The following is an 11,535-nucleotide window of genomic DNA, read 5'->3' on the forward strand; positions in this document are numbered from 1 at the left end:
ACTCAAAAAAACAAAAAGAAAATCATGTTGTGGGGAATATATGCTTAGCCCAACAATGTTATCATTTTTATATATTTTCTAGAAGTCTTTTATTTTTAGAGTTATTAATCCTGGGTTTAGGACATACTCATTGTACAAAATGATGACATTTTCAAAGGTGTATTTTGATCATATTTTTCCCATAGCTCTTTCTGGTACCCCTTTTTTTTCTCCCTCCAGTACTTTTCCTTTTCTTAAATAGTGCCCTTCAACTCTCATGCCTTATTTTTTTAAATAAAAAAACCCACCTATGAGATAAAATACATGGTATCTGTCTTTCTGAGTCTGGCTTACCTTACTTGACAGGAGGATTTCTAGTTGCAACCACTGTCCTGGAAATGGCATAACCATGTTTTTTTATGGCTGAGTGAAATAAATATATTCCTAAATAAATAAATATATATAATGTATAAATAAATATATATTCCTAAATAAATAAATATATTCCTAAAGGAATATATATACCTAAAAGTTAAAATGACCTATCTATTCATAGATAGATAGATAGATAGATAGATAGATAGATAGATAGATAGATAGAGATATATAGATATATATGCTGAGAATATATATATAATATATATACATACTGAGAATATATATATTGAGAATAGATAGGTCATATAGTATTTGTATTTTAACTTTTTAAAGATTTTAGTTATGTTTCTATATGCGGGTATATGTACATGACTACAGTGCCTGAAGAGTGCATACATAAGAGGTTCTCAGATCCTCCGCCGCTGGGATTACAGTCAGTTGTGGGCTGCCTGAAATTGTTGTTACGAACCGAACTCACATCTTCTGCAAGAGAAGAAAGTGATTTTACCTGCTGGGATATCTCTCCAGCACCTGTGTTTAGTTACTCAAAGATCCTCCACGCTCTTTCATAGTGGCCACGCTTACACACATTGACGGGGGGTGAGAACAAAATAAAAATCCCACTTTTAATGCATTTATTAAATTATCTTTTACGTGATGTGTATTAATGCAAACGTTCACGCATGGGTGTCTGCATGCCCTGGAATGTGTGTAGAGGTCAGTGGGCAACTTCATGGGGTCAGTTCTCACCTTCTGCCTTCTTGGGGCAGAGTCCCTTTCATTTCTGCTGATGTTTTGGGTGCTTCCGGCTAGCTGGCTATTCCATCTCTCCATCTCATCTCCCATCTCACAGCAGAGGACTGGGGTTATGATTGTGTACCACTGCCTCCAGACCTTTGCATGGGTTCTAGAGCTCAGTCTCGGATCATCAGGCTTATGCAGATACCACTTTTACCAGCTGAAACATCCCTAAACCCTAGGACTCTTCGTGAGTATTCTTAGAATTTGCCTAAATGCGCCACCAAGAATCCAGCTGCCTAATCTTCCAGCCGCTTCTAGTGCACAGAAGAATTTTAGGTCAATACCAAAGACTACTGTGGCTCCAGTACAAAAAAAAAATTTTTTTTTGAACCATTCTCATTTAAACTAGGAGCAAAAGCAACAAGCCATCTGTATAAATATGTCTATACTAAATCAGAAGGGCTAGTATAAAAATGAGAGAGACAGAGAGACAGAGGAAGGAAGAAAAGAAGGAAGGAAGGAAGGAAGGAAGGAAGGAAGGAAGGAAGGAAGGAAGGAAGGAAGGAAGAGAAAACCAGGAAGTAACAACCACTGGTGATGACTATAAGTACTAGAGTGATTATGCATGGCTAGTGAAAACAATACAGTCTCTGTAGAAAGCATCATTGTGTTTCCTCAAAAAAAATTTAACAGAGTCGCCATTGGCTGGGAAGATGGCTTAGTACAGCAGGTACTGCACTGAATTCAGATCCTTCACAAGCAGCCTGACCTGAATTCAGATCCTTCACACCTTCATCGAGGCAAGCAACCGAAGCACTGGAGGGGCAGGGTCAATGATAGGAGGATCTGCAGCGTTCTCTGGCCATCCAGTCTAGGTAACCTTTGTGCTCTGTGTCCTGTGAGAGACCTCGTGGAGAGCAGCAGAGGAGCACACCCACGGTCAGCCTCTGGCCTCATGTGCACCTGCTCACATGCACCTGCTTGTGTGCTACCTATGCATACACGCAAATAAATGCCTTTAAAATCAGACAGAATCATCATCTCACCCAGCAGATCCACCTCCAGGTCCATAGTCAAACAGTTAAAAACAGGAGTGCTTTTCATTGAACTGATCATTTGCACACCAACTCTGACAGCAGAAAGAGGCAAACCCCAAGCACCTCTGACAGGTGAAAGGAATCTTAAGGTTTTTATTGTTGTGAAGAGACATCATGACCACAACTTTTTTTAACTCACTTTACATCCCACCTGCAGTCCCCTCCCTCTTCTCCTCCCAGCCCCTCTCTTCCTCCTTCCCTCCTTCCCTCATTCCTCTCCCCAGCCCTCAGAAGAGGGTGTTCCCACCACCACCAATCTGCCCCAGCACATCGAACTGCATCAGGACTGAATACATCCTCTCCTACAGTGGACTTTCAAGGCAGCATCACCAGGAGGAAGTGATTGAAGAGCAGGCAACAGAGTCCATGTCAGAAACAGCTGACCCCCACAATTCCTATAAGGAAAACATTTAATCAGGGCTGGCTTGCAAGTTCAGGGGTTTAGTATATGGTCATCCGGGGGGAAGCACGGCAGCACATAGGCAGACATGGTGCTGGAGAAGGAGCCAGGCAGCAGAAAGAAAGAGAAACACTGGGCCTGGCTTGAGCTTCTGAAACCTGAGGACACACCTCCTGTGACACACTTCCTCTAACAAAGACACACCTATTCCAAGAAGGGACCACTCCCTGGACACCAACCGTTCAGATCTGTGAGTCTGTGGGGGTCATTCTTATTCAAACCACCACCAAGGGGTAGACAATATATGGAATATATGGTATAGTCGTGCCAGGAAGTTCTTCAGTCTCAGAAAGGAATGGAATTCTGGCGCAGGCCATATTAATGAAGCTTGGAGATACAATATTAAGAGAAATAGCCAGACACAAAAGCAAAAAAAAAAAAAAAAAAATATGATTCAACTAAAATGAGGTACTTGGAATAGCTACATTTATAAATTTTAAAAATTAGAATAAACTGGGTGTGATAGTGCACACACCTGTAAATCGCAGGATTTATAAGATAGAGGCAGGAGGACCGGGAGCTCAAGTTCTTCCACAAATGGTGGCTACACAAGACAAAGCAGGAGCATTATGAGCATCTTCCAACCTGCCAGCTCTTGCTCCATGTCTCATCCCCCAAGGCTAATACACCCAGATCCAGAGTCAACCTAAATACCTAAAGCAAGGTAAGTCTCACTGTGACTCTTGACCTAATCATGATTTAAAATAAAATAAGAGAGAAAGGAGGCAACTTCTCAGCCATGAGAAGTGCCAAAATGGATGGCCACTTTGGCAGATAAGCACTAAGATTTCAGCTGTAGATAAGTAAAAATAATTGTTTTAGTGTATGACCAAAACACTGCCTGGAAAATTAGTCCTAAAACATTTATTTACTTTAGTTCAAATGTAACCAGACATCTTGAGTTTTATCTGTCAACCCCAATACTAAGTAAAATGGTAAGAGACACATCATCACATCATCATCATCATCTCACACACACACATGCACACACACACACACACACACACACATTTTAAATAAAATAATCACTAATTACTTGAGAATTTCATACATGGATACAATGTAAATTTTGTTTTGTTTTGTTTTGTTTTGTTTTGTTTTGTTTTGTTTTGTTTTGTTTTGTTTGAGACAGGGTTTCTCTGTGTATCCCTGACTGTCCCAGACTTGCTTTGGAGGCCTTCAATTTACAGAGATTCACCTGCCTCTGCCTCCTGAGTGCTGGGAGTCCTGTAGCTCCCAGTTACAATGTATTTTGATTATAGTCACCTCCACTGCTTTCATATCAACCCCCACTGCCCTACCCCTTCCCAATTTCATCTCCTTTTGGTTTTTAATAACCCACTAAGTCCAGTTTGTGCTGACCATATGCTTTGGGGTATGTAGTCACTGGAGGGGGATGGTCCACCTACTAAGGTTTACCCCTTAAAGAAAACTGACCCCTTCCCCCCAGAAGCCATCAGCTGTCTCTAGTTTCTCAGCTAGGGGTAAGGATTCATTAGCCCCTCTCCAATCCACACAGAAATGTTGACCGCCTTGGTCTTGTGCAGGGAGTGACTGTTGCTGCAAGTTCGTGAGCGTAAAGGGCCTGTCGTGCCTGGGAGATCTCGTTTCACTCCAGTCCTGCCTGACCTCTGGCTACCCCCCTCCTCCTCAGTGCCCCTCCCCGTAATATAGATTCCCCATCCGTATCACTCCACAGACACTTTCTATGCATTTTAACCAGCGATGGTTAAACCTCTGCATTAGCCTCTGTCCACTGCTCAATGGACTCATGTGGTCTGAGCACTGCACTAATCTCTGAATATAGACATAGGGGTGGAGAGGGCAGTTTAATGCTAGTGACACTATCTTTTGCCGTATAAGGGAGATGAAAAGCCTTTGACAGCTGAAGTCTACCACATTTGTATGAAAACAATTCTGTTACCGAACCGCCTACAGGCAGAGAGAAGAAAACAAAGACCCTGTCCTCTCCCATCATGCAGTAGTCAACATGTCTCCCAAACCCAATACTGCAGCCTTCACCCTCAGCCCTGGGTTTAAGTAATATTTCATTCTACCCATTAGCTTAGCTCTTGGCAGTGTCTGGAGCTGGCAGAGCCTGCTGGATTGTATTTGTCCTCCCTAATTGCCCATTACATTCAGAGCTATTACACTGAAAAGCTGTTTACCCTATCAGCCGGAGCTCTCTTACCTAAGTATGTCTGATCCCTAGCAATAGGGAGGTCATTTTAAAAATATCACTGCCAAGTTTCTGTGACTACTCTGCCCAGAGATATTAAACACATAGTACAATCATCAATAAACATTATGACAAGGACACTACAGCTTTCATTTTACACCTAAAGAACAATGGGTAAATTAGAATAATGTGTAATGACATGTATGTACAAAAAAATGCAAATGGAACCCTTATTATTTTGTATGCTAACCTTCCAACAAACTTATTTTTTTTTCATTTATTCACTGCAGGGAGAAGAGGACTTGTCAGAGCACCCATGTGGAGCCCAGAGGACCACTGTCAAGAATCAGTTCTCTCCTTCTACATGGGTTTTGGGGACAAAACTGGTCATCCAGTTTCATAACAAATCCTGCTGCCTCCTGAGCCATTTTGCCCACCAGGAGTTCAATGACCTTACTCCCTGAGCAAAAACTCATAGTGTCTCCTTACCGCTTGCGGGGGTGGGGGAAGAATTCAAAGATCTCTCAGAGTGACGTTCAAGGTTCTTCTTCTGTCTTCTCTTTCTCTTTCTCCTCCTCCTCCACTGCCTCCTCCCTCGTGCTGGGGATTAAACTCAAGGACTCAAAACGTACCCATCCCACCTCACATTTTGGCTCTTTTCCCCATTTCATGGCCCCACACATCTTAGACTAATGCCGCATAAACCCTTGCGTTTTCTGCACAGTTGCTGGCGAAGCTCTTGTTCGTGTCATTCCTTCTTAGAAGGGACACAGGCGTAACCCAGAGCAAAGGAATGCAAATGGACATGCGTGATATTGGCCAGATCATGTTTGCCTCTGTTTCTTCCCCCTTTAAAATTGAGGGAAAAATATCTATACTTCCTGAAAGCCCTTCTGGGTCTAAGACAGAATACATTAAGAGCTTACAGTGCTTAGTACATTCAAATTCTAGCTTTAATTGTTTTTACTGTTGCTAATTTACCATATCTTCATTCTTTTTTAATTTTTTTCATTTTTTTTACAATTTATTCATTTTAGATAGATAGATAGATAGATAGATAGATAGATAGATAGATAGATAGAATTTACTCAGTTTTCAAAGATATTATGAATAGCACTCTCCTATGAAATATCTTCAACCATCTTAATGGAGACATCTCTGGCTCTCTCTTCTACCTCTCGCCAGTTAGCAAATTGCTCATGTTATCACACCTTTATTCTGCTATTTGTTTTAATTAGCTCCTTATAGTTATATCCTTCAGAGCCTCCCCCAAGCCCCCTCCCTCTCCTGGCTCAGTCAAAGTTAGGGTTTCTATTGCTGTGAAGAGACACCATGACCACGACAACTCTTATAAGGAAACGTTTAATTGAGGCTGGCTTACAATTCAAAGGTTTACTCCATTGTCACCATGACGGGAAGCATGTCGGCATGCGGGCAGACATAGTGATGAAGAAGTAACTGAGAGTTTGATATTCAGGTCCTCAGGCGGCAAGAAGAGAGTGACACTGAACCTGGCTTGAGCATCTGAAACTTCAAAGGCCATCCCCAGTGACACACTTCCTCCAACAAGGTCACATCTCCCAATCCTTTCAAATAGTGCCACCTCCTATGAGCCTGTGGGGGCCATTTTCATTCAGATCACCATACCTCCCAAGCAAATGGGGTGCCGCCTTCTGTTTCTGTAGGGTCTTTGAAAGCTCTGACCAAACATGACAGATCAGAGCTGATAGTAAAACAGAACCTGTATTCTGGGACCCTGCTGACTGTGGTTTTCAGCAGTGCTTGAAAGTACAGAGGGGTCTCTCTTCCTGCTTTCAGTCCTGTTGCTTCAGTAATGAACTAGTTCTCGCTCATGCCTTGCTCTTGGAATTCATCTTTAATTACCACTAGGATTAACATAGTAATAATGGCCATTCTGCCAAAAGCAATCTACAGATTCAATGCAATTTCCATCAAAATACCAACACAATTCTTTATAGACACTGAAAGAACAATTCCCAACTTCATACAGAAAAACAAAACAAAAAACAGAATAGCTAAAACAATCCTGTACAATAAAAGATCTTCCAGAGCTATCTCTATCCCTGTACTCAACCTGTACTATAGAGCAACAGTAATAAAAACTAGATAGTCCTGCCATAGAAACAGACAGGTGGATAAATGGAATCAAACTGAGGACTCAGAAATAAACCCACACATCTACAGACACTTGCTTTTTGACAAAGAAGCCAAAACCATATAATGGAAACAAGACAGCATCTTCAACAAATGGTGCTGGTCTAACTGGATGTCCACATGTAGAAAAATACAAATGGATCCTTTTATTACCCTTCACTACACTAAAGTCTAAGTGGATCAAAGACCTTAACATAAAACCAGACTCACTAAATCTGTTAGAAAAAAAAAGTGGAGAAGAGCCTTGAACTCATTGGCACAGGAGACAACTTCCTGAACAGAACACCAACAGCACAGGCTCTAAGATCAACAATCAATAAATGGAACCTCATGAAACTGAAAATTTTCTGTAAAGCAAAGGACACTGTGGTCAGAACGAAATGAGAGCCTACAGACTGGGAAAGGATCTTCACCAACCCTATATCTGACAAAGGGCTAATATCCAGAATATATAAAGAATTCAAGAAGTTAAAAAGCAACAAATCCATTAATCCAATTAAAAAATGGGGTAAAGAGCTAAACAGAAAATTCTCAATAGAGGAATATCAAGTGGCAGAGAAACACTTAAAGAAATGCTCAATGTCCTTAGCCATCAGGGAAATGCAAATCAAAACAACCCTGAGATTTCACCTTACACCCATCAGAATGGCCAAGATCAAAAACTCCAGTGACAACACATGCTGGAGAGGATGTGGAAAAGGAGAACTCTCCTCCACTGCTGGTGGGAATGTAAACTTGTACAACCACTTTGGAAATCACTCTGGCACTTTGTCAGTAAATTAGAAATAGTGCTACCTCAAGATCCATCTATACCACTCCTAGGCATGTATCCAAAAGATGCTCAAATATACAACGAGGACATTTGCTCAACTATGTTCTTAGCAGCTTTATTCGTAATAGCCAGAATCTGGAAATAACCCTCAACTGAGAGATGGATTACAGAAAGTGTGGTAAATTTACACAATGGAGTACTACTCAGCAATTAAAAACAGGGAAATCATGAAATTTGCAGGCAAATGGTGGGAAACAGAAAAGATCATCCTGAGTGAGGTATCCCAGAAACAGAAAGACACACATAGTATATACTCACTTATAAGTGGATATCAGACATAATATAGGATAATCATACAAAAATCTGTACACCTAAAGAAACTAAACAAGAAGGAGGACACTAGGTAAGATGCTCAATCTTTATTCAGAAAGGCAAATGGGATAGACATTGGAAGAAGGTAAAAATAAGAAACAGAACAGGAGCCTACCACAGAGGGCCTCTGGAAGATTCTATTCAGCAAGGTAATAAAGCAGATGCTGAGACTCATAGCCAAACTTTGGGCAGAGTGCATGGAATCTTATGAAAGAAAGGGGAGATAGATAGAAAGACCTGGAGGGGACAAGAACTCCACAAGGAGAGCCACAGAACCAAAAAATCTAGGCCTAGGGATCTTTTCCAACCAAGGACCATGCATGGAGATAACCTAGAACCCCTGCACAGATGTAGCCCATGGCAGCTCAGTGTCCAAGTGGGTGTCCTAGTAAGGGGGAAAGGGGCTATCTCTGGCATGAACTCAGTGGCTAGCTCTTTGATCACCTTCCCCTGAGGGGCAGCCTTACCAGGCCACAGAAGAAGACAGTATAGCCAGTCCTGATGAAACCTGATAGGCTAGGGTCACATGAAAGTGGAGGAGCACCTCCCCTGGCAGGGGACTGGGGGAGGGAGGAGAAGAGGGAGGAAGGGTGGGATTGAGAGAGAATGAGGGAGGGTACTACAGCTGAGATGCAAAATGAATAAGTTATAATTACTAAAAAAAAAAGTCATTAATTTAAAAAATCAAAAACAAATAAAAAATAAAGGTGACCACACACACAAACACACACAAGATGATTTGTAATAATGATTTTTGAAAGATAATCCTCAACAAATTATACACTTGAGTCTGTTGAGAGCTCCCTTTTTTTTTTTTTTTTCTGAGACAGGATTTCTCTGTGTAGCTTTGGCTGTCCTGGGCTAGCTTTGTAGACCAGGCTGGCCTCAAACTCACAGAGATCCACCTGCCTCTGCCTCCCAGAGTGCTGGGATTACAGGCATGGGTCACCACACCCGGCATGAGCTCCCAAATTTAAGTGACTATCATCTAAGAAATTTTACAGGGTCTGGAGAGATAGTTCAGTAGTTACCAGCACTGAATGCTCTCCTAGAGGTCCTGGGTTCAATTACCAGCACCACCTGGTGGCTCACAACCATCCGTAACTCCAGTCACAGAGGATCTGACTCTTCTTTCTGGCCTCCTCATGCACCAGCCATCCGTATAATGCACAGGCATACATGCAGGTAAAACATCCATAACTTTTTAAAGAGCAAAAGAAATTTTACATTTTTTTAATTATAATTTGAGTTCTATGGGTAAACTATTTTGAGCATGAAAAGTTACACAATTAACTTACTTTTCATTTTGCCACAGTAGCCAGAAAAACTAATAAAGTTGAGCTCACAGATATCCCCACATTTGGAATAAAGCTGATGCAAATTGGACCCGAGGAAAGACGCCATGGGTTGGTGTAGGCAACCCTGTCCTTCTTGCTCGGCTTTGCTCAAGCAAACCCTAAGGAAGGCAAACTCAAACTGAGCCTCAGAGTTTTGTCCTGGTGCTCTTCCTGTTCCTCCAGCGGGTTCAATTTCAAAATGAGCTTAATCTACAGGAAGCTGAAAAATCATTGTTTAGTTCGAATTTTGCAGGGATGTGTATACAAATATTTACTGGACATGAAAATTTCAGTATCGTAACACAAACCATCTGACTTCAGGAAACTGGATACACAGGCCAACAAAGAGTAGCAGATGTGTCGGAGACATTCTCTGAGTTCCACGCCTGGAGCCCGGGCAAGCCCTGGAGAGCCGGACTGGGTAGAGGGAGGCAGTGTTGGGAGAAGCGTGTTTCTCTTGCTCTCTGTTTCTATAGTCTCACTCAAGCACAGGGAAAACATTGGTCTCTGTCGTGAAGTGGGGTTAAAAATAGCAAGTAAATGAATAACTTGTCTTTGAGATTTCCTGAGGTGAACTTCGATCCTTTCCAAAAGAGTTATTGTGAAATCTCCCTTCTTAGCTAAAAAACGAGTTGAGTTGCTAAGTGCAGAAACAGAGCCTCCACAGCGCCATCAGAAAGCTCTCTGTGCTTCCTGGGGAGACAGGGGAACCGCTGACATCCTGGCGTGGTGTTTCTTTCTATCCAGTTCTAGAAGGAGGAAGTCCAGGAAGGAGCATAGGGCAGCTGCTTTCTCCTAAAGCCCTCTTTCTTGGGTTACGACATCTTCTACCTGCCTCTAAACAGCTCTGTTTTGATTTCATCCATTTATAAAGCCACAAGCTGGCCTAGAAACACACTGATAACCCTTCCAAACTTTTTTCAACCTATCTATGTCTCTAAAAGCTTTGTCTCCAAATAGAGCCATACGCTAAGATACTGAGAGCAAGAACATCAGCACATGAATGTGGGAGGAAAACAACTTAGCTCATAACACATCCCGCACATACATAAGAAGCAACAAATTTTTCCAGTGGTTCCTAGCTAAGTCTCTGGCTTCTACAGGTGAGGGTTCATTCTGGTGCTGATCCTGCCAAATTAAATCTCTCTCTCTCTCTCTCTCTCTCTCTCTCTCTCTCTCTCTCTCTCTTACACACACACACACACACACACACACACACACACTCCTCACAATTTTCTTCACTTCTGAAAGAACTGTGAGAACTCTACATCAATGGACTGTGTTAAAACATTCTAGGGAATCTACCTGGACCCAGCATGGCAGGAAGAATGTCAGAGACGTCTCCCTAAGACTTCCAGCCCTGGTTATTCAATCAAACAAGGATCTAGATGTTATTAGGAAGAGACTTTTTTAAGAGTTGGAAATAGCTTTTTTTGTTCATAAAAATACACCCATTTAATTAAAAGGGGCTTAAAAGGGAAGTCAGCATATACAGTACACAGCCTTTAGTAAGTGTTAAAACAGTGACAAGTATAAAAGAAATAAGAAAAAATTTAACAAAACCTTACACCAATACGAAGAAAACCAAGAAAAACATGATGAACAAATAAACAAAGAAAACAAGATAAAAACCAGAAAAGAATTAAGTTAGCAATATTGTCCTGCTGTGCTGCATTAAATTCGGCAACACTTATGCGTGGCACAAGTGCAGAGCTGCAGCTGAGAGGGAATCTTGCCATTTTGGGTGGAGTCTGTACGGATGGTGATAGGGCATCAGTAGTCCTCCTTGTTGGATTTCCCACCGCATATGGAGGGCTGATGCTTTGATCGGCTTGCCTTTGACAATAAAACGACAGTAACTCTTGTTTACCAGTGTGTCCTCATCCATGCTGCATCCCTCACCGGGCGGGACCTCTTGCTGGTGGATGCCAGCACGCTGAGGAATTCAAGGTGGTTCCTCTCAAGCTCTCAAGCTCTTTTCTGATGCATCCTTTCCTCCAAGGATAGGGAGACAACAGACATGTGGATCAGATGGAGGCTGTCAC

The 11,535-nt window shown here is 41.9% G+C and overlaps 1 long non-coding RNA gene across 1 annotated transcript in view; it reads right to left on the bottom strand.

Annotated features, from left to right (window-relative positions):
- Positions 1-9,941, bottom strand: part of LOC129673624 (uncharacterized) — a 39,015-nt gene extending 29,074 nt beyond the window's left edge. Inside the window, exon 1 of the long non-coding RNA XR_008719682.1 lies at positions 9,799-9,941. This is a non-coding gene — a long non-coding RNA (uncharacterized LOC129673624). The remainder of the gene's footprint in view (positions 1-9,798) is intronic.
- Positions 9,942-11,535: the final 1,594 nt, after the last annotated feature.

Source organism: Psammomys obesus, unplaced genomic scaffold (genome assembly GCF_907164565.1).
Source record: "Psammomys obesus unplaced genomic scaffold, mPsaObe1.curated_primary_1811, whole genome shotgun sequence".
In the NCBI taxonomy this organism is placed as follows: Eukaryota; Metazoa; Chordata; class Mammalia; order Rodentia; family Muridae; genus Psammomys; species Psammomys obesus.